Below are 24,417 nucleotides of genomic sequence, written 5' to 3'. Positions count from 1 at the left end.
TCGACAGGGCCCACAGGGTGGGCCTAGCGCGCAGGGCACCTGCCCCCCCTCCGGACATCCTAGCCTTCTTGCCCGATTATCCCCTCAAAGAACGCATCCTGAAGGCGGCGCGCCAGAAACAACCTATCCGCTTCAAGGAGCACACTGTCGAACTCTTTCAGGACTTATCCACGATCATTCTACAGAAGCGGCGGGAGTTCAAAGTGGCGACTACCTACCTACGAGATAAGGGAGTCCCCTACTCGTGGGGACACCCCTTTAGACTGATCTTTAAGTGGAATGGAACGCTCCATCAACTCAGGTCCATGAAAGATACCTGCGCCGTCCTGGGCCTTCCCACGGAGGAGGGAGGAACCGAGGACAAATCCAACTTCAGGCCTTCCCAGTCGCGCTCCCCACGCCCACTGGCAGATGGCTGGCAGACGATGAGAGGCCGCCGCACACCCAAGAAGGGGTTCGAACCGGACCCAGAGACGGTAGTGACCGAACATGCAGCAGCGATTCAGAAAGTTTCAACCGATACCACGGCAGGTCCTTGAAGAGACATGAGCGGAGGGGTTGATCATTATTTAGCACACGCCGTGGGGGGGCGGGACGGGGGGCTCCAGGTTCGCCGTTGCCACGTTCTCCCGCACCCAGAGACTACACCAAGGGCCTGGACTGTTGCCGGATAGGCCCTGGACTATGTTCACATGTTGGGGTTTGCAGGTTGGGGTTCGGGGTGGAGGGGGGGGGGGGGCGGGAGAAGTTGGTGTTGGGAACTCGGTGAGTTCAATTCGAACTGACGACAGACAACCTAGGGAGGGGTGGCTCGGGGCTAAGTCTAGTGCAGGCAGAATACTCACATTCTCGTGGCCGTTGACAGCATTCGTATCCTCTCCCTTAATGTGAAGGGACTTAATAATCCTATCAAAAGGAGGGCAGTTCTCTCATTCCTCGAACGCTCTGGGGCGGAAATCTGTTTGTTACAAGAGACACATTTGTTAGCAAAAGACTGGCACCGCATGAAAGCCAGAGCCTTCCCTCATCAATTTTACTCCACAACCAATGAGAAAAAAGCGGGAGTAGCTATACTGGTAGCCAGGCATTTTAAGGGGCGGACGGGGAGTAAGGTGGCTGAAATCAAGGGCAGACTCTTAGCGCACACAGTTCACATAGGCCCTTCTTCCTTCACAATAGGCTCTATCTTCGCACCCAACACTAAACAGGAGGCCTTTCTGAGGGGGGCGCTGTCCGAGGTGCTGTCAGGAGACCTGAGGCTAGTTCTGGTAGGGGGGGACTTAAATCTAGTCATGGACAACGAGATGGATAGGTCCGGGAAGAGGTTTGGGGACACGGGGGCACTTTAGGCGACGGGGAGGCAGTGGCTGAGGGACAGAGGGCTGATTGACATCTGGCGGGAAATACATCATACCGCCCCAGGATACACCTTTTATTCACATTTGCACCACACATACGCCAGGATAGACCACTTTCTGGGCTCTACAGACACGATCCCCATGATTCAGGACATAGACATTACACCAGCGGCGCTTTCGGACCACGAAGCGGTGGTCCTCCAATTGACAGTCCCGTGCACACCTCCACACAGGGGCAGGTGGCGACTCAGAGAAAGCCTGCTCTCCCGCAAGGGGGTGGTACAACAACTGTCCCAAAGTATCACCAGTTACCTGGACCAAAACGACACCGGGGAGGTGGCCCAGGCAACACTGTGGGGGGCGCTCAAGGTGGTCATTAGGGGCGACATCATGGCGATCGCGGCAGCGGATAACAAGGAGCGAAAGGAACGGAGGCGGGAATTAGAGACGCAGGTGCTGGAGCTGGAGAGGGTTCACTGCCGGACGGGCGCCCCCCGGATCTGGCGCAAACTGAAAGCGGCCAGGGCACAACTGGCGAATCTGGACCTGGATAGGGCGGAATATGCGGCACTCCGCCTTCGCCACACGTACTATGTAGGGGGAGACAAGACAGGTCGCCTGCTGGCCAGCAAGCTTAAGGCTACAACTGTCCGCTCCAAGATCCCCGTTATACGCGGAGACGACGGCGACGAAGCCCGAGAGGATGACCGCATAGCGGAGGCATTTCGAGCCTTCTATGCACAGCTCTATGCTGCGGATCCGGCCCTGGGGGAGGAGGCGGGGAGGGCCTACTTAGAGACCATGGATGTCACCGCTATCAATGAAACGAATGCCAGTGCGTTGGACACCCCTATCCGCCTAGAGGAAGTTATATCGGCCATTGCCCGACTCAAGCCCCTGAAAGCCCCAGGCCCAGATGGCTTCTCCGCGGACTTTTACAAGTCCTTTTGCCCTCTACTGGCGCTGGTCCTTACGAAACTATTTAACTCTTTTGGGGGCCCAGGCTCGATCTCGACGGAGATGCTAGAGGTAGAGGTCATTGTCCTGCCAAAGCCGGGCAAGGATCCTTCGCGGTGTGCGGCATACAGGCCGATATCACTCCTCAACCTTGACCTAAAGCTCTTCACGGGCATTTTGGCCTCTCGCCTGGGCCCCTGCCTGCCAGGCATAATCGATCCGGACCAGGCAGGCTTCGTCCCCTCCCGACAGTGCGCAGACAACACTAAACGCATAATGCATGTCATAGACAAAGCTAATTTCAACGCCTCTGACGCAGCACTTCTTTCGGTCGACGCCGAGAAGGCGTTCGACAGGGTGGACTGGAGATTTTTAGACAACACGCTGGCGAAATTCGGCGTGGGTTCCCGTTTCCGCTCCTGGGTGGCAGGTTGCTATACATCACCACGGGCGACAATCAAAGTGAATGGGGTTAGCTCCAAGCCATTTGACATCCAAAGAGGCACACGGCAGGGCTGCCCGCTCTCGCCGCTCCTTTTCGCTCTCTACATTGAGCCATTCGCCCAGCGTGTTCGTGACAATAGCACCATCACGGGGATCACATTTGGGGGAGTGGAGCAGACTATGAGCCTATACGCGGACGACTTCCTTGTAGCGGTGGATAGTCCAAGGGTCTCCTTACCGGCCTTCCTGTCAGAAATGAACGCGTTCGGGGAGGTGTCAGGCTTCAAAATGAATATACAAAAGTCCGTTGTCCTCCCTTTAGGTAGCAACACCCGGCCAGCTAACAGAGAATCGTTGCACGTGGGGGGACTCGAGGTCAGCACCACAATACAATACCTGGGGATAGACCTGACGCCAGCGACTGCCCAGACGGTCGACCTCAACTACACTAAACTCTTGTCACACGTTCAGGGGGACATCGCGAGATGGAAACAACAGCCATTCTTGTGGCTGGGACGAGTGGCGGCCATCAAAATGTCCCTTCTGCCCAAGATCCTATACCTATTCCAGACTATCCCGGTCACCCCCCCAATAGGGATGCTAAAGAAATTGCAAGACACCCTGAACCAATATGTGTGGGCTAACAAGAGGTCCAGGCTGCGGCGCGACTTGGTCACACGGGTGACAGCTGAGGGGGGCTTATGCGTCCCAGACTTGCGGCGCTACTTTCAGGCAGCGCAGCTCAGATACCTTCTGGAGTGGTCCAGGCCGACTTCAGAAAAGCATTGGTTATTTCAGGACAGGGCCATGGCGGGCCTGCCCCTCTGGAAAGTCCCCTTTCTGGCACGTCCCGACAGACCGGCATACCTCAAGAAAACCCCTATCACCAGGACTATTTTACAAGTATGGGACGCAACTGCGGTCCCGAAGGGCCTAACGACTTTTCCTTCCCCTATGACACCTCTGTTAGATAACCCGGCGTTTCCCCCGGGCAGGCCACCGGGCTCGTTCCCTCAGTGGCGACAGTCTGAGTGCCGCTCCGCAGGCCACTTATTTGATACAGAGGGCTTTTTGACATGGGACATAGTGATAGCGGACTACACACTTGATAAGCCGCACCGCTACCAGTACTTCCAACTTAGGCATTGGCTGATGCACGCCAACGTGGCGCCTCTGGCCAGTCGTCCTCTCACCCCCTATGAGAGGTGGATCATGACTAAAACATCAGACTCACGGTCCATCACAGAACTATATCTGATGCTGTCCCAGCCTCCCCCTACGGAGAGATCCGCCGGGCAGAAACGCTGGGAGAGGGAACTAGGGCGAGCTCTCTCTGACAAAGAATGGCATGACATATACTACCGGGCTCACCACACAGCCAGAAACACAGCTAGCAAAGAGGCGGCAGTGAAGATCGCCTATTATTGGCATCTGACTCCGGAACGCCTGCACCTGGGGAACCCGAGCAAAGACCCCAAATGCTGGAGAGGGTGTGGACATACAGGGACCATGCTACACATACTGTGGGAGTGTATCGAGGTACTGGAATATTGGGAGGTGGTGCTTAAGGACATAGATACCCACTTCGAAACCGACATTCCCCGTTTCCCTGCTTATGCGATCCTGGGGCTCCCCAACAGACTTATGTTCCCGCTTAAATCAATACGGGGGAAATAGATGGGACTGGCGATGGGGGCAGCGACCCAACACATCCTGTCGTTGTGGGGCACCACAAGGAAGCCCACGCACACGGGGTGGCTACACAGGTTATGGTATATCATGGGGATGGAAAGGATACAAGCCTCGCTCACGCAGACATCAGAAACGGTTAGAGAAACATGGCAACCACTCATCTCCCTGCTTTCCCAAAAATTCACGGAGCTCACCTGTCCGAAGTATCTCAGGGTTCTGAAACTGGCGGAGGGATTTCGCGACGAGACGACCAGAGCAGAACACAAGGTTTAGCCTGAACGCCGTACAGTCACCTCTAGGCGCTACAAGGAACACACCGAGTGGGGAGGGTGGGGGAGGGTTGGTGGGGGTCGAGGGTTGGATACAGTTGGGGTAGGTGGGGGCGGGTGGGGTTTCAGGGGAGGTTGGTGGAAAAGAGTTCTTGCTGACATTGCGGGGTTTGACTACCATCATACGAGCATACATGGACACCTAGTTACCCCTCGTTAAACAGATAGATGGATGGGAAGTGTAACGCCCTAGGTACATGCGCTGTAGCTTTGCTCATTTTGTTCAATGTATGTATGGTATCGCTTTGTGGAACTCAATAAAATACATTTGATCAAAAAAAAAAAAGAAGTACGATCCTGCCCCAACATGCCTCCACTGAGCTTAAAGAACAGCGATCCAGCCCTAGCATGCTACCGCTGAGCTTAAAGAACAGCGATACAGCCCTAGCAGGCTACCGCTGAGCTTAAGAAGTGCGATCCTGCCCCAACATGTATCCACTGAGCTTAAAGAACAGCGATCCAGCCCTAGCATGCTATCGCTGAGCTTAAGAAGTGCGATCCTGCCCCAACTGCCTCCACTGAGCTTAAAGAACAGCGATCCAGCCCTAGCATGCTACCGCTGAGCTTAAAGAACAGCGATCCAGCCCTAGCATGCTGCCGCTGAGCTAAAGAAGTGCGATCCTACCCCAACATGCCTCCACTGAGCTTAAAGAACAGTGATCCAGCCCTAGCATGCTACCGCTGAGCTTAAAGAACAGCGATCCAGCGGTCGTCAAGCGATGGGGCCTGACGATGGTCTCATATGCTGACGACACACAGCTGGCGATCACGTTGAGTGGGGACTCGGATGTGGAGGCTCTCAGGTTCCGCGACGGTGTACGGGCTGTGGCTAATTGGACAAATTCTAACTGTCTCCAATTGAAAACTAAGAAGACAGAGGTCATGGTGGTCGGATAGCATGCGGGGCTGTGGAATGACAACTAGTGGCCTCCTGAACTGGGCATGACCCCCTCTCCAGTATCGGAGATAAAAAATCTTGGGGTATGGCTTGACCAGGCACTCAGTTTTACTTGCCATACCAAGAGGGTGGCAGCCTCTTGCTATGGTATAATTAGAGGACTTAGGCCAATACTTACATTTTTTGATGCCCCCACCAGACAGCTGGTGGTCCAGGCATCAGTGCTGTCCCGGCTGGACTATGCCAGCTCGCTCTTGGCGGGGATTAGTGGTAGGTTTGCCCAGGCGGTGCTCGGTTTCAGAAAAGCTGCACTCGCTTCATTGGCTTCCCGTAAATCAGAGGATTAAATTCAAGGTGCTCTGCCTTGTATTTAAAATCCTCAAGGGTATGTCCCCACAAATTCTGGCGAATCTTTTAACACGTTATGTCCCTCTGCGATCCTTGAGATCCTTGGGCCAGAACTTGGAGGGGCTTCCGCGCTTCAGGCTGAGTAGAACTGGCGGCCGCTCCTTCCGAGTGTTAGCCGCGAAGTGGTGGACCGTCCTTCCTGCTGAGATTCGGGAAATTGACGATCTTCTTCAGTTTAGGCGTGCCATTAAAACATTTGTTTGTTTAATTTCAGGCTGTTTCCTTTCCCCTCTTTTATCGGTGTTGTGTTGTGTCTACCTTCTCAGAGCGCCAGGACGCCCCTTCGCTGGGGCAGCTGTGCGCTGTACAAATAAAAATAATATAACATAACATAACATAGCATGCTACCACTGAGCTTAACACCTTGGCTGCTAGGTGTTTTCCCCCCCTGTGCTGGAAATTGCTCTGAGGCTGTATTCATGACGAGCTCAGCTCGTCATCAGCACAGCTCAACTGTGCATCATGACGAGCTGAGCTCGTCATCAGCATCGAAAGGGTTAAAGAACAGCGATCCAGCCCTAGCATGCTACCGCTGAGCTTAAGAAGTGCGATCCTGCACCAACATGCCTCATATGAGCTTAAAGAAAAGCGATCCAGCCCTAGCATACTACCGCTGAGCTTACAGAACAGCGATCTAGCCCTAGCATGCTACTGCTGAGCTTAAGAAGTGCGATCCTGCCCTAACATGCCTCCACTGAGCTTAAAGAACAGCGATCCAGCCCTAGCATGCTACCGCTGAGCTTAAGAAGTGCGATTCTTCCCCAACGTGCCTCCACTGAGCTTAAAGAACAGCGATCCAGCCCTAGCATGCTACCTCTGAGCTTAAGAAGTGTGATCCTGCACCAACATGCCTCCACTGAGCTTAAAGAACACGGATCCAGGCCTAGCATGCTACCGCTGAGCTTACGAAGTGCGATCCTGCACCAACTTGCCTCCACTGAGCTTAAAGAACAGCGATCCAGCTGTCACATGCTACCACTGAGCTTAAGAAGTATGATCCTGCCCCAACATGCCTCCCACTGAGCCTAAAGAACAGCGATCCAGCCCTAGCATGCTACAGCTGAGCTTAAAAAGTGAAATCCCGCACCAACATGCCTCCACTGAGCTTAAAGAACAACGATCCAGCCGTAGCATGCTACCACTGAGCTTAAGAAATTCGATCCTGCCCCAACATGCCTCCACTGAACTTAAAGAACAGCAATCCAGCCCTAGCATGCTACCGCTGAGCTTAAAGAACAGCGATGCAGCCCTAGCATGCTACCGCTGAGTTTAAGAAGTGCGATCCTGCACCAACATGCTTCCACTGAGCTTAAAGAACAGCGATCCAGCCCTAGCATGCTACCGCTGAGCTTAAAGAACAGCGAACCAGCCCTAGCATGCTACAGCTGAGCTTAAGATGTGCGATCCTGAACCAACATGCCTCCACTGAGCTTAAAGAACAGCAATCCAGGCCTAGCATGCTATTGCTGTCAGTTTCATGTCTACCTGGAGTTCAGGTTAACTGGACTGATCACTTTATAATGGAATTCTACACCCCGTATTCTAACGCTACTCCTGCAAGCACTATCTCCTTACCTAGTGTACGCAGACAATGGCACAAAGTTACTGCTGACTCCTTCAAGGGAAAATTCAAGCCTTTTGCCATCCTCCCCACTGATAATGCTGAAATAGCACTTGGAAAATTTGAATGTGCAACTAGGGATGCGATAGAGAAAATTGCTCCCATGAAGCATTTTAAACCCAGACCTGCAAAAAAACAGGAAGTCTGGTTCTCGGACCATTTAAGGACATTAAAGTTAACCGCCAGGAAGCTTGAGAAGAAGTGGAGAACTTCTCATTTGGTAGAGGATAAGAACAAATATTGGGATTCACTATCCACCTACCACAAAGCTATCCGGGTAGCACGAAAAACCCATATTACGGCACAAATTACAGCTGCAGGGAACTCACCTAGGGTCCTCTATCAAATTCTTCAAACATTTGTTAAACCTACAGCATGTGAAACATCTGAGGTAGCGTCACAGCAGTTGTGCAGTGAAATATCTCAATTTTTTACAGAAAAAATAGATAAAATCTATGAAAAAATACTTTGCACCAACAAGAATAACACTACTGATACAGCGCCTCTCCAAATAGATGCCGACCTGAAGCAGAATACTCATTCTCTAGATACCTTTCCTCCCATCTCGTCTGATAACATCCTCTCTTTGATCTCACAGATCAAAAGTGGTAGCCCAGACGATACTATTCCAGCGAGGATAATGCCTACTCTAGCTGACCAACTCCACCCCATGATTGGAGATTTGGTAAACCTCTCGCTAAGCACAGGCAATGTCCCTAGAGAATGGAAACGAGCCATTGTTAGACCAATCAGGAAAAACACTGCGACTCCGTGGACTGAATTGGCCAATCTGAGGCCCATCTCCTTACTACCTTTCCTAGGGAAACTGACTGAGAAACATGTCAACCACCATCTCTCCAGCTACATCGAACTTGCTGGAGCTCTGGACCACTCTCAGTCAGGTTTCAGACCGAAACATAGCACTGAATCCACCCTTCTGTCAGTCACTGATGACTTGCACATGTACCAGGACAAGGGCATCTCAGTAATCTTGGTTCTTTTAGATCTGTCTGCAGCGTTCGACACCGTGTCACATTCCATCTTGACTGAGCGGTTGTCGAACGCTGGCATTAAGAACAAAGCCCTTGCCTGGCTAAGGAGTTTTCTATCCGATCGCACCCAGACTGTCACCATGGGTGCATATCGCTCAGCGGAGATGGAGATATCAAAAGGGGTGCCCCAGGGTTCGTGTCTAAGCCCGACCCTCTTCAACATTTATGTGGCACCCCTGGCAAGAGTGATGCGTAGGTACGGGTTTATTCCAGTATCCTACGCTGATGACACCCAGCTCCTCTTCCCCTTCAAAACCCTCTCCGCTGAAGTAAGAAACTCCTTCTCATTAGGCATGAAAGCAGTGGCGCACTGGATGTCCTCAAACTGCCTTCAGTGCAACGTCAGCAAGACGGAAGTCATGCTGTTTGGAGAAGCCAGGATGCTATGGGCCCCGGATTGGTGGCCACAGGACCTGGGAGCAGCCCCAGAACCCAAGCAGATAGTGAAAAACCTGGGGGTCCGTCTGGACCAAGAACTATCACTAAAACAGCATGCCAATTACATCTCGGGTTCTTGTTTCCATACCATCAGCCTGCTGCGTAAAGTCTTTCCTTTACTGCCAGATTCCTTTAGGAGGACGCTAGTACAGGCACTCGTGCTAAGTCGGATCGATTACTGTAATGGCCTGCTGCTTTCTGCCAATGAAGGCGTGTTGGCTAAGCTCCAGGTCATTCAAAACACAGCGGCCCGCTTGGTTCTGAATGCTCCGCCAAGAACTCCATCTAAACCCCTTCTTGAGCAATTGCATTGGCTCTCGATCCGGCAAAGAACAAAATTTAAAATAGCCTGCCTGATACACAAATGTCTCCATGGACAAGGGCCTGCATATCTGGAAAACAAATTTATTCCCTACATTCCATCTCGAACACTAAGATCAAGCAACAATCTGCTCCTAGTGGTGCCCCGCGCTAAGAAAGCGAGGCATGGGAATAAAGCGTTGTCAATTGCAGGACCTACATTATGGAACAAACTCCCTCTGTCCCTAAGACAGTGTACTGAGCACTTAAAATTCAGAAGGCAATTGAAAACTGTCCTATTTAAAAATGAGATCTAGCATCTGCTCCAATCTACATCTTCTGTTTAATCGGCACCATAAGCGCAGAGATACTCCATCTGGAGTTGATTCGAGCGCTATAAAAACCAGCAAATAAATAAATAAATAAATAAATTGCTGAGCTCAAAAAGTGCGATCCTGCACCAACATGCCTCCACTGAGCTTAAAGAACAGCGATTCAGCGCTGGCATGCTACCGCTGAGCTTAAGAAGTGCGAACCTGCCCCAGCATGCCTCCACTGAGCTTAAAGAACAGCGATCCATCCCTAGCATGCTACCGCTGAGCTTAAAGAACAGCGAACCAGCCCTAGCATGCTACAGCTGAGCTTAAGATGTGCGATCCTGAACCAACATGCCTCCACTGAGCTTAAAGAACAGCAATCCAGGCCTAGCATGCTATTGCTGAGCTCAAGAAGTGCGATCCTGCACCAACATGCCTCCACTGAACTTAAAGAACAGCGATTCAGCGCTGGCATGCTACCGCTGAGCTTAAGAAGTGCGATCCTGCCCCAGCATGCCTCCACTGAGCTTAAAGAACAGCGATCCATCCCTAGCATGCTACCGCTGAGCTTAAAGAACAGCGACCTAGCCCTAGCATGCTACCGCTGAGCTTAAGAAGTGCGATCCTACCCCAACATGCCTCCACTGAGCTTAAAGAACAGCAATCCAGCCTAGCATGCTACCGCTGAGCTTAAAAAACAGCGATCCAGCCATAGCATGCCACTGCTGAGCTTGAGAAGTGCGATCCTGCACCAACATGCCTCCACTGAGCTTAAAGAACAGTGATCCAGCCCTAGCATGCTACAGCTGAGCTTATAGAACAGTCCGGCTTCCGAGCCAAACACAGCACCGAAACCGCCCTCATCGCAGCAACAGACGACATTCGAACACTACTGGACAACGGAGAAACAGTTGCCCTCATCCTACTTGACCTCTCCGCAGCCTTCGACACAGTTTGTCATAGCACCCTCATACAACGCCTCAGCAACGTCCGAATTCAAGAAAAAGCATTGGACTGGATCATCTCATTCCTCGCCGGAAGAACCCAGAGAGTCCGCCTCCGCCCTTTTAGATTAGAGGCCACCGAAGTCATCTGCGGCGTACCACAAGGATCATCACTCAGTCCCACCCTCTTCAACGTATACATGAGTCCCCTCGCATCCATCGCGCGCCAACACAACCTCAACATCATCTCCTACGCAGACGACACCCAGCTGATCCTCTCCCTCACCAAAGACCCAAACACCGCCAAAACCAACCTACATGAAGGGGTGAAAGAAGTAGCCGAGTGGATGAAGAACAGCCGTTTAAAACTGAACTCGGACAAAACGGAAGTCCTCATCTTAGGTTCATCCCCCTCTGCTTGGGACGACTCAGGTTGGCCACCGCCCCTGGGAACCGCACCCATACCGACGGACCACGCACGTAACCTGGGCTTCATCCTGGACTCCTCCCTCTCGATGACCAGACAAGTCAACGCCGTCTCGTCATCATGCTTCAACATCCTACGCATGCTCAAAAAAATCTTCCGTTGGTTCCCCACCGAAACAAGAAAGACGGTCACCCATGCACTGGTCACAAGCCAACTGGATTACGGAAACACCCTTTACGCCGGAACCACAGCCAAACTACAGAAAAAACTCCAACGCATCCAAAACGCCTCAGCCAGACTCATACTAGACATCCCCCGCCAAGCTCACATTTCCGGTCACCTGAAAGACCTCCACTGGCTCCCCGTCAACAAGAGAATAACGTTCCATCTCCTCACCCACGCACACAAAGCCCTCTACGACCTAGGACCCGAATGCCTCAACACGCGCCTGTCCTTTTACACCCCCACCCGCCAACTACGATCGTCCAACCAAGCCCTCGCCGCAATTCCGCGCATCCATAGAGCCACCATTGGGGGAAGATCCTTCTCCTACTTAGCGGCCAAAACCTGGAATTCTCTCCCCACCCACCTCTGCCTTACACAGAACCACCTCTCCTTCAGAAAGCAACTAAATACTTGGATATTCGATAAGTAAAGTACCCCCCCCCCCCCCTCAAGCGCCTTGAGACCCTCTGGGTGAGTAGTGCGCTATACACATTTTTGAACTTGAACTTGAACTAGCATGCTACTGCTGAGCTTAAGAAGTGCAATCCTGCCCCAACATGCCTCCACTGAGCTTAAGGAACAGCAATCCAGCCCTAGCATGCTACCGTTGAGCTCAAGAAGTGCGATCCTGCACCAACATGACGCCACTGAGCTTAAAGAAAAGCGATCCAGACCTAGCATGCTACCGCTGAGCTCAAAAAGTGAGATCCTGCACCAACATGCCTCCACTGAGTTTAAAGAAAAGCGATGCAGCCCTAGCATGCTACCTCTGACCTTAAGAAGTGCGATCCTGCACCAACATGCCTCCACTGAGCTTAAAGAACAGCGATCAGGCCGTGGCATGCTACCGCTGAGCTTAAGAATTGCGATCCTGCCCCAACATGCCTCCACTGAGCTTAAAGAACAGCGATGCAGCCCTAGCATGCTACCACTGAACTTAAGAAGTGCGATCCTGCACCAACATGCCTCCACTGAGCTTAAAGAACAGCGATCCAGCCCTAGCATGCTAACTCTGAACTTAAGAAGCAGTGATCCTGCCCCAACATGCATCCACTGAGCTTAAAGAACAGCGATCCAGCCCTAGCATACTACCACTGAGCTTAAGAAGCAGTGTTCCTGCCCCAACGTGCCTCTACTGAGCTTTAAGAATAGCGATCCAGCCCTAGCATGCTACAGCTGAGCTTAAGGAGCAGTGATCCTGCCCCTACATGCACCACTGAGCTTAAAATAATACGATCCAGCCTTAGTATGTTACCACTGAACTTAAGAAGCAGTCATCTTGACCCAAATTGCCTCCACTGAGCTTAAAGAACAGTGATCCAACCCAAGCGGGCTACAGCTGAGCTTAAGAAGTAGTGGCCCTGCCCCAACATGCACCACTGAGCTTAAAGAACCACCATCCTGAGCTTAGCTGAGCTTAAGAAGCAGTGATCTTGCCCCAAATTGCCTCTGCTGAGCCTAAAGAACAGCGAACCAGCCCTAGCATGCCAACGCTGAGATTAAGAAGTAGTGACCCTGCCCCAAAATGCACCACTGAGCTTAAAGAAATGCAATCCAGCCCTAGCATGCTACCGCTGAGCTTAAGAAGAAATGATATTGCCCCAAATTGCCTCCACTGAGCTTAAATAACAGCGATCCAACCCAAGGGTGCTAGCACTGAGCTTAAGAAGCAGTGATCCTGCTCCAACATGCCCAACTGAGCCTAAAGTACAGTGATCTATCCCTATCATGCTACCGCTGAGCTTAGGAAGCAGTGATCTGCCCCAACAGGCCTCCGCTGAGCTTAAAAAACAGTGATACAGCACTAGCATGCTACCGCTGATCTTAAGAAGCAGTGTTCCTGCCCCAATGTACCTCCACTGAGCTTAAAGAATAGCGATCCAGCCCTAGCATGCTACAGCTGAGCTTAAGCAGCAGTGATATTGCCCCAAATTGCCTTCGCTGAGCCTAAAGAACAGCGATCCAGCCCTAGCATGCTACCGCTGAGCTTAAGAATGAGTGTTCCTGCCCCAACATGCCTCCACTGAGCTTAAAGAACAGCGATCCAGCCCTAAGATTCAGTTATTGGGTCGTAGCATGCTACCATTGAGTAAAAGGTTCAGGGATTCACCTTTGGATACTGCATCTGAACTTAAGGACCATATTCCTGTCCTAGATTGCTACCACTGAGCTTAAGGGCCACATTCCTGTCCTACACCGCTACCGCTGAACTGAAGGACCACATCCCTGTCCTAGAGTGCTACAGCTGATCTTTAAAATCAGTGTTCCTGACTCAGAATGACTTAATTGAACTTAAAGAGCAGCAGATCCCGTCCCAGCATGTCTCCACCTACTGAGATTAAAGGGCATCAATCCCACTCTAACAAGCTGCTGCTGAATTTATAAAGAAGTGATCACCTCCGAATATGCCTCTACTGAGCATAATAATCAGCTATCCAATCCTATCATGCTAATGCTGAGCTTAAGAAGCAGTGGTCCCTTCCTAACATGCTGCTGTTGATCTTAAAAAGCAGCTATCCTATCCTAGCATGCTAACACTAAGCTTAACGAGCAGCAGTCCCATCCTAGCATGCTACTGCTGAGCATAATAAGCAGGGATCACCTCCGAATATGCCTCCACTGAGCATAATGAATAGTGATCTCAACATAGCACGCTAAATCTGAGCTTAAGATGCAGTGGTCCTGTCATAAAATGCTGCTGCTGAGCTTAAGAAGCAGTGATCCATCCCATCATGCCTCCCCTAAGCGTAAACAGCAGAAATACTGTCTTAGTATGGTAACAATGAGATTAAGATACAGTAATGAGCCCATTGTGGTATGCCACCACTGAGCTTCAGAAGCAGTGATTGGGTCCTAGCCTGCTACCACTGAGTAAAAGAAGCAGAGATTCACCTTTGGATACTACCACTGAGCTTAAGGACCACATTCCTGTCCTAGAGTGCAACTGCAAACTTAAGGACCACATTCCTGTCCTAGATTGCTACCGCGAGCTTCTGGACCACATTCCTGTCCTCGAGTGCTACCGCTGAGCTTAAGGGCCACATTCCTGTCCTACACTGCTACAGCGAGCTTCTGGACCACATACCTGTCCTAGAGTGCAGCGCTGAGCTTAAGGACCACATTCCCGTCCTAGAGTGCAACCACAAACTCAAGGACCACATTCCTGTCCTAGAGTGCTACCGCAAGCTTCTGGACCACCTTCCTGTCCTAGAGTGCTACCGCTGAGCTTAAGGGCCACATTCCTGTCCTACACTGCTACAGCGAGCTTCTGGACCACATTCCTGTCCTAGAGTGCTACCGCTGAGCTTAAGGACCACATTCCTGTCCTAAAGTGTAACCGCAAACTCAAGGACCACATTCCTGTCCTAGTGTGCTACCGCGAGCTTCTGGACCACATTCCTGTCCTAGAGTGCTACTCCTGAGCTTAAGGGCCACATTCCTGTCCTACACTGCTACGGCGAGCTTCTGGACCACATTCCTGTCCTAGAGTGCTACCGCTAAGCTTAAGGACCACATTCCTGTCCTAGAGTGCTACCGCTGAGCTTAAGGACCACATTCCCGTCCTAGAGTGCAACGGCAAACTCAAGGACCACATTCCTGTCCTAGTGTGCTACCGCGAGCCTCTGGACCACATTCCTGTCCTAGAGTGCTACTCCTGAGCTTAATGGCCACATTCCTGTCCTACACTGCTACGGGGAGCTTCTGGACCACATTCCTGTCCTAGAGTGCTACCGCTAAGCTTAATGGCCACATTCCTGTCCTAGAGTGCTACCGCTGAGCTTAAGGGCCACATTCCTGTCCTAGAGTGCTACCGCTAAGCTTAAGGGCCACATTCCTGTCCTAGAGTGCTACCGCTGAGCTTAAGGGCCACATTCCTGTCCTACACCGCTACCGCTGAGCTTAAGGGCCACATTCCTGTCCTAGAGTCCTTTGGACACCCATGTACCCTTGAAATCGCAATCTCAATTTGCGATTCGCTAATTGCGATTCGCAAATTTAGATTGTCTTCCCATTCATTCCTATGGGGGTCTAGGCCCATAGGAATGAATGGGGAGGTATTCCTTAATTGTGACTCACAATTTGCGACTCGCAATTAAGGAATTCTAAGAAATCGCTATTTTTTCAGTGATTTCTTGATGCATTCCATTTTGCTATTCCTTAATAGCGAATCGGTATTTTTTGCTATTAAGGAATCGCAAAATGGGTTCTTGATGCATCTGGGGCTTAGAGTCTTTTTATGAGTGTCTTGGCACTTCATGATTACCCTGAGGTTTGATTATTAGCTGGTGCAGTATTACTTTTTTAGGTCTAGCCCATGTAATAAAAATACCTACACATATTCATACATAGAGGGTCTTTGGACCAGCCCTTTTCGTCTATTGGTCTATTCAACTGTCATTCACATTGTGAGGGGCAGTGGATCTGCCCCCCCTTCTGCCTTCGATTCTCTGGCACTGTGAGTGACAGCATTCTCCCTGATCACAGGTGCACCTCTATCTAAAAAGAAATGCACTGCAGTGCCTGGGCTCTTGGGCTAATACTTTCTTTTCCCAATGCGTTGGTTCTTTCCATTATTTACCCCCTATTATGCTTTCTTAGTCATCATTGTATGTTTAAACTGTGTCTTCAGGTTACAGTAATTCAAAGCCAATAGTAATTTTTCTTTGCACCAATAAGAATCTTATATTCCTGTGATGTGAATTAAAACTCAAAAGTGTTTTTGTATACATGCTCTAAGAGTATACTCGCCTAGTATGAAGCACCCATACTGCTCCATTAAAATAATATGAAGTTGTTTTTTTTAATCTAAAACTTTATTTTAAGCATAATACCACGTCTTTTAGGAAGTGGCAATTTTTATTTTTATTATTTTTATTTTGTGGCATAGGCTAGCAACACATTTTAGAAAAACCAAAAGTCGCGCCAGTTTGCCAAGGTCAGACGTATTGACTTTGCCAATGCTAATCATTACTTTTTTAGGTCTGCAATAGGGAATAACCTAGGAAATCAGTCTTTCTGCACCGATTTCTCCCTGTTTTCCAACAATTCAGACACTTTTCTCAGGACAAAGTCTTCTTGCTTTTAGCAGGTGAAATGTGTCCAGGGAAAAATCCAAAGTTGCAGAAGTTCTGCACAGCCTGTAATGTTGATTTGGACAGGAACTTGCGTTTTTTTCCAGGAATTGCAAGACACTCAAAATGAGGGCCCATGTATGAGTTGCAGACCTATGTATCTATCTGTAAGTGACTATTCTTACAGCACGGGGAAAGTAAAGCTCCTACAAAAACGGATGACTGGTTTAACAAGCTTTCAAAATATTGGTTATGAATTAGGTCATCTTTACCTGTCGTAAAACAGAGACTACTTTCGCTGGATTCACACCACAGATTTCAGGCTCTTTTCCACCTCATAGCTTTTCACTTTTTTCTGATTAGGTTTTAAGACTCTTTGCTAGTAGTGTAAAATAGACCTTTTAGTGCCGTATAGCAATGTGACTTGAGTCCTACTTTTGCAAAAAGCATAAAATATGTCATACATGTCGGTAATGTGACTTGAACGCATGACCAAATCGTAGGTCCCATGGGTAGATTCTGGCTTCCCTATAGTTCTCTTTAAGCTAGGCGCAAGAAACTTAAAGCCGCAGGAATCTCTACCAAGGACCACCACAGGAGTACTGTGGTGGGACCTTGCATCAAGAGTATTTTTCCTATTCGTGAATTTCAAATTAGCGACCACAATATGAGAGATCGTAAACGACATGTTGTTATTGTCAGCCAGCTCTTCTGTGCTTTTTTTTATTTACTGAGGTTCCAGCTTCTACAATCAGTGTGTGAAGGTAGCATCTGGCTTCCTCTGCCCAGCTGGCCCATCCCACTGCAAGCTCATTTGTTGCCGAAGGTGGCAACACACAGACGGTTGTGCAGGACTTCCCCTACACAGGCCATATTTTGAGAAAAAACAGAAGTGGGGCGGCCCATAGAATTGCTTAGTAGCCGACTGTAGTGCTTAATTTGTAAAATTATAAGTGCCAGGACCCTGACCAGGGCACTGCAGCTAACCACCCATTGCCCCATCATCGCTGCCAATGATGGTGCCAAAACAACTACCAACCATCTCTCCCACATGCAAGTGCGACAGTTCAGATTATTCCAGGTCCCCAAAGCTAAAGGAATGGCTGAGGAGGCAGGTATTAGTATTTTTAATTTATATTGTATTCCTAAACAACTGTTGTTCTGCTCATCTCTAAAGTAGATGAGGTGCAGGTGCCGAGCACCGGAAACCAATTAAGTGTGGGTGCTGAGCACCGGAAATCCCGGCTCAATTCAAGCACTGCCGTAAGTTCTACAAAAGGCAGTCATGTAGCTAATGTGCCATGGACCCTAACTCATGGAAGAAAACTGCCACACTGCCTACTGTTTCAAATATAAAATGCCCCAATAATCAGGGCTCAGAGTGCCCTTCAAACCTCTGCCCCTGGTGCCACTGTACCTGCTGCGCCAGCGGAAGCTACCCCCCCCCCCCCCGCCCGAATCTAAAGCTGCAATATTACCAAGGTCCAATAGTTTTGATTCCACCTCATGAATCTTTCTTCCACCGCCCTACAATTTCTGTCCTTTTATCCAGTGCTTTTACATCCCTACTTTCTCACTTTGTCACTGTTTTCTATCTTTCTCCCATTTCAGTTTTTTTCATCTCTTGCTTGCAGCCAAGTCTAATGATGAAAAATAGGTCCTGCTCTCCAAAAAGGAGTGCCAGTGCCCACCACCAGCAAACACCGGCACAAGTTAAGCATCCCTATTCTGGTGTTGAACCACACCACCAAAATATAATTTCCCTGGTATCAACTACCAACATAAAGATGCACTATTATTAAATCCATGTCTACCTATCTTTATGATACGATTGTAGTCTTTGCAATATGTACGGAGCTGAGATCAAGCATGGCAAATGTTGGCAGGTGGACATTAAAATCACGAGATTGTGGTAAATATTCACTACTTCCGCTCTTTCATCAAAAAGACAAACAGTGCCACAGAAATTATCCAAAGCTTTTCTACCGCCTGCACAACTTCAGGAAGGAGGCGGGCCTTCTGGCTGTTCAGGTTCACTGAGTTCCATCAAAAAGCTTAGCTTAAAGGAAGAACCAGGAAAGCGGCTTCACTTTAAACTGTGTTAGTCTAACACAAACGCCTCAGAGTGGATCAGCAAGCACAGACGTATTTCGCCCGTTTTGGGATTTACGAGCAGGACACAGATTTTATGCCTAGAGTGAAGCTGAAGGGAGGGCTAGACACAATCAATCACCAATGACAGGATGAGTATCGTTTATTGATATTTCGAAACATTGTTTCATTATCAAAATAGAATATATTGGTTAAAAACATAAGACAAATATAAAGCCGACATGGTGCAAACAATATGTGAAAACACGACATAACCTTAACCCCTTCGCCGTGGCGCAAATTTCGCCACGGGGCGAGGGGGGGTTGGGCGTGGCGCTCCGGTACTTATGACGGCTCCTGCCCATCATAAATCACGGTGGGCGTGTGCTCAAGACGTCCGGGAGGCGTCAGAACTCCGCCCACTGATTAATTCTCCGGGGAATTAACCGCAAGTGGGCGGAGCAGCAACATTCTGACGGCTCCCGGCCGTCATGAGCACATGTCTACCGTGACTCATGACGGCCGTGAGCCGCCATGAGCACCAAAGGAGTTAAATATCCATAAAATCAATCAAGGGGGTGTAGATTCAGAGAGGGGCATTCGCAACCTGGCTTTGTGTGGCTTTTATCACTTTACTTCTAATTATCCAAGCTGCAGACAAGAAGTTAGAGACGGCCACCACCACGATCGAGGTTGTGCCACTTTCGCAAATTCTATATGCCTCTCCTCTTGACAATAAACAGAGGCATCTACACATGGGGGCAATCCATTCGAACCTCGGTTTCGCATACAGGGTGCAAAAAAACCAACACGTTTTCATCACTTTCACAGGGAGTTTGGCAGCACAGACAACACTCAGAGTCCTGGTTCAGATTCCTGGTTCTGATGAGTAAATTCTTTGAGTTTGAGCCAGAGCTGGTGGAATTATTAGGAAACAGAGGACAAAAAATGCATCAGAGGTGAGCAAATTATCCATCCAGGAAAGCCAAATAATGCCATAAACAGCCTTACGCAACACATTCGGTGGGCTGTTATGGCATAATGGCACTAATTTGACATTTTAAGACACGGGGTTCAAAATGTTTCGTATTGATACAGAAAAACCAAAGAGTTCACGAAAAAGAAAGCTATACACATTTTGCAGATCTTATTCAAAGTATTATTTACCAACAAATAATAAAACTCAGTTAGATCCTTTCATTAACACAGTCCTTTCTACCTCTCAGAATAATATAGTTTGTATAAAACTTACAATGGTGTGTTCAATAGAAAATAAGTCACATATTGCAATAAAAGATGTGTCTCTTTTATTCCCCAATACCCTGTTATGTTTTAAAACAAGTCCTGTGTTTTGGGTTTACCCTGGGTTCACCCTCTAGGGTCTCTGGAAGCTCTACTTCCATTAAGGAAAACAGTCTTGCTGCACCGGACTACATTACACATGTATGTGTCTCACAGGGAGGAACTTTATGGTAGAGAAGTCACATATGTGGGTTTCTTCTAAACTCTGAGTGCTCCTTAACATAATCACTGCTTCCAGAACAGTGTCTGTGGTGTAATGAAAACACATTTTCGTCAAAGAAGGAATCATTCTTTCCATCAAATTTGAGTTACATTAAACATGTAAGGATTTTTTTCCCACTTCAGGCAAAACCCTTTCCCTCAGTCCATCAATTGGGGCATTAATAGTACCTGGGCTAAATTGTCACCTCTTTGTGACCTGTCTGTTACCCCATTACATGGATCGACCACTTAAGCAACCTGCTAATTTTTACATAGCATTTAACCGCTTCTTTGCACCCAGCATGTCGTATTTTTGTAACTTTTGATTTGTTTCAGCAAAAAATAAAGTTTGCTTTTGTTGAAATATGCAGATTAATCAGCAGGTGGTGGATTATGCGGCATGTGCGGTAAAGGAATGATTCTGCACAAAGTGCCACGGACACAGACTCGTGCAATTTTAGTGGCCCTGGTCAGGGCCACTGGAATCAAGCAACAGAGGAGAAGCAAATTACGCTGCAGGATTGGCCGATTTATGCGGAAAAAGGTGAAAATAATGAGGTAGCAGCACATTGTGTGATAGTATTACTTCGTTATTTTCTCGATTTTATGTATTAACACTGGCCAAAGTTTTTCCCTCATTTGCACAGGGCCTTCCACTGCGTAGCAACACGCGTTATGCATTTTTAGTAACTTTTGATCCGTTTGAACTAGGAACAGTTTTGTTAAAATCTGTGGATTGTCCTGCAGATGATGGAATTTGTGAGAAATGTGGCAAATCCATACTCATGCAGAAAACGCTGAGGTTGCAGAATCGAAAATTTGCCGTGACCCTGTCCATGGTTGTACCATCAACTTTCGAAGGACATATATTGGATTTATGTTACACTGTCCGTTTTATAGAGCACTAAAACGTCAATAGATGTCAGCCAATGGGATTTATCTAGAAAAGCCATCAGCCTGATTCATCAATGGGAGGTTTAGCGAGTCTGAAATAGCGAATCATAAGGAATCTCTATTCCAGACTCACAAAACGGTATTCATGTAGGAATAGCAAGATGTTTTGCGATTCCTACAGATTCCTTATTTGCGATTAGCAAATTGCTAATCGCAAATAAGGAATTACTCCCCATTCATTCCTATGGGCCAAAAGGCCCATAGGAATGAATGGGGAGTATTCCTTATTTGCGATTAGCAATTAGCTAATCGCAAATAAGATAGCGATTTAAAGGGTGCCAGGGGTGTCCAGAGGACACCCTGTAGCACCCCTTAAATGCTAATTTAAACAGGTGTTGCGCACACACATGTCCAAAGGACATGTGTGTGTGCAACATGCAACTCAGAAAAATGCTTTTAAAAGCATTTTTCTGAGTTTTCGCTATTTACCACGAGGTTTGACCTCGCGGTAAATAGCGGCCCGAAATTGCGATTTCGCAATTTGAAAATGGATGATGAATTGCATTTAAGGAATCTCAAATAGAGATTCCTTAAATGTAATTCCTCGCAAATTTGCGAATTCGCTATTACCGATTTTTGCATTTGGGATGATGAATCCCAAATGTAAAAATCGCACTCGCAAAGGGCCGGATTCTCAGAATCTGGCCCTTTGCGAGCGCATTTACCTTTAATGAATCAGGCTGCATGTTTTTAACAGTTTGCGACAGAGCAAGTCAGCACCCTCCAAAGCGGGTAACAAGGATTGTCATTTGCCCGTATGTATGCTAGTGGGTTAATTGGCTGTTACAGAGATGTCCCTGTAATCTACAGGTCATAGGTCATGACACCTGCAGCACTGACTCCAAAGATAATGTGTTAGATACTAACACCCTTTGTTCACAGCACTGTAAAGCTGTGAGCATGTGATACAAAATACCATAAGAAAATGAATTATTACTCTTATTCTTTTTATTATCATCATTTCAACAAGAACTTAATGAGAACATATCACAATCCAGGCTCTCTCGGAGCTAAACATTTTAAGGACACTAAATTGATTTTAAAATAACTATTTAAGGGAAAAAGCCCAGTGATGGGCTTGAGAACTGACATCTAGGCACATCCAGGGCATACAGCCAGCAGTTCAAGTAAATCCCTTCTCAGAAACACAGCCTAGAACATTAATGGCCAACAGCAGCGCGGTGGGTGAAGACAGCCCGCCACGGCTTTTTTAGAGCAGCAGCTGCAGTGCCTTGAAGGTGGATGAACGTGTTGCAGCACTGTGTCTCTCACACGAACTAATAACAATAACGTTATGTTTCAATAGTGCTTGCTCTCACAGTAGTGAGTCACTAATGTCAATAACAGGCGTCACTCATAGATCACGGATCAAGGCGGATTTACCTTCTGAGCTATCTTGCTGAGGTTGGAACCTACCTGGGATCTATACATAGCACACACAGCTCTGCAGTAGGGGCATTGACTATCTCAGCTATCGTGGAGGAATTTAAGCCAAGAGCCTGTAAGTCACCCACATATGCCGTCACCCACACATGCCTGTTGAAGGCGCGTCAACTTTCCGGGGTAGTGAACTGGGGTTTAAATCCGTGATTGGCAAGCTGTACGTGAATCTGTGCAAGAGGCGCATTCACCCGCCGAGCTACCGTCCACTGTGGCCAGTCCAGCTCTGGGCCGCGCGCGGGATGGGGCTGGACAGCTGCAGGTGGGGGTGCTCGCTCTGTGCGGTGTCGAACATTATCCTAGCGTGCCCTGGCCTAGGAATGGAGTCCACGCCTGTCATCGCGTGCGCACAACTTAACATGTTCTAAAAGCGCTGACCCCGGGGACGATGGGTGCACAGGGCATGTTTACAAGGGCGTTTCACGAGCTATTCTGTCGGACCGATACCGCAGGCTCAGCATCGGCTCAGCTACAACAAGCGCCTAGATGCCAATCTTTCACAGTGTGCTCTCTACCAACCCCAATCCCCTTTAGATCAAGCCACCCGACTTTCAGCAAAAGGCTTCCCTCCCATCTGTTCTTATTCCTGTCTTCCCGTAGCTCTATAGGCGCCCTGCGTCAGACGTAAGTTGATTGCACAGTTCTGTGTTTTTTTCATTTAATTTTAGGGCTTGTAGTTCGCCGCGTACAAGTGGAAAACAATAACAAATTTTTAGGATGCAAATTTTCATATCTCCTACTTTTCAGAAAACGCCTAAAAACCTTTCACTTGAGCTCACTTCCTTTCCTTTATACTAACCCTTCTTTCAGCTACAGCGACTAGAGACCTTCGGGTGGGTTTGTCGTGCTTTGCAAATTCGCAATATAACATTACAATGGCTGTTATGACGCACAATACTTGCTTTGAGCAGCCAGGGCTTATAGGCGGTTCAATTGACAGTGCTGTACCACACACGAGTGCCTAATCATGTAAGACCATGGATGCAGGCGACCTGGATACGTGACCGCACTATGTGCTCGTGGACGAACCCCCCAATCTCCCCGAGCATCAAATGTCATCTGTCAAACACAGAGAGTGCCGAGAACCGCGCTAAAACGCGTGGTTAGGCGCTATGTAAATAGATTAAGCAAAGACGCACTTGACCGCATTGTGTGCCCCTGGGCGAATCACCCACCTGATCTGCCTGAACATCAGTTCTCAACTGTCAAAGAAGGGGGTGCTGAGAAGCGAGCAAGTGAGGCGCTATATAGGTAAGTGGACCACTTACGCAAAGTAGCTCACTCTGAAAGTTTCAAGAGATACTTGCTTCTCTTATCCGTGCGCCTCCCGGGTGCGGGTACCACTCTCTACGCACCCAGCCCCGCCCCCTCCCTATACGAATAACTCTACAGACAGCCAGAACTACTAAGTTCTCCAACAGACGCAAACTTTCCAGCACACTTCGGTGAAGATAGGTTCGTGAAATCCCCTCTTACCGAAATCCCAGCAGCGGGAAGGCCTCGCTCCTCCTCCCACGGATCTCCGGGTGCAGGGTGGGGTGAAGGATGGTCACGTCTCCCCCGGATCGGAGCGCCGCGGTGGTCCGTGCAGGCCGTCGGGATCTGCCAAGCCCATCTGCGCCGCTCCAAGCAAACACTCGGTGAGGAAAGGAAGAGGGAGGGCGGCGCGCTCCAGCGGGCGCTGGGAGGGAGGGACCTGCGGGCCCATTGGCCCTCCCGCCGGTGGGGGCTTCGGTTACCATGAAACGCAAGCCCTCTGTGGCACTGCACGGCGACGGAGTGTCAGGACGAGACCGCCGCGGATCTTCCAACTCTCAGCCGCCTTTTGTTCATCCCAGTTTCACTTCCACAATCTCTGAACCTCAATCATTTTACATATAATCATTTATTGGATAAGGGACGTAGATATACTCATCATTAAGCACATTCACTTCTCCCCACCAACCC

At 49.0% G+C, this 24,417-nt stretch overlaps 1 protein-coding gene across 1 annotated transcript in view; it reads right to left on the bottom strand.

Moving 5' to 3' along the window:
• The window catches only part of PRX (periaxin), a 290,364-nt gene extending 266,245 nt beyond the window's left edge, over positions 1 to 24,119 (bottom strand). The window contains exon 1 of the mRNA XM_086938249.1: positions 23,947 to 24,119. The gene's annotated coding sequence lies outside the window, so the exon portion shown is untranslated. The remainder of the gene's footprint in view (positions 1 to 23,946) is intronic.
• Positions 24,120 to 24,417: the final 298 nt, after the last annotated feature.

This window comes from Lissotriton vulgaris, chromosome 9 (assembly GCF_964263255.1).
Source record: "Lissotriton vulgaris chromosome 9, aLisVul1.2, whole genome shotgun sequence".
In the NCBI taxonomy this organism is placed as follows: domain Eukaryota; kingdom Metazoa; phylum Chordata; class Amphibia; order Caudata; family Salamandridae; genus Lissotriton; species Lissotriton vulgaris.
Note: the sequence above shows the minus strand (reverse complement) of the source record. Positions and strands in the feature narration are given on the sequence as shown.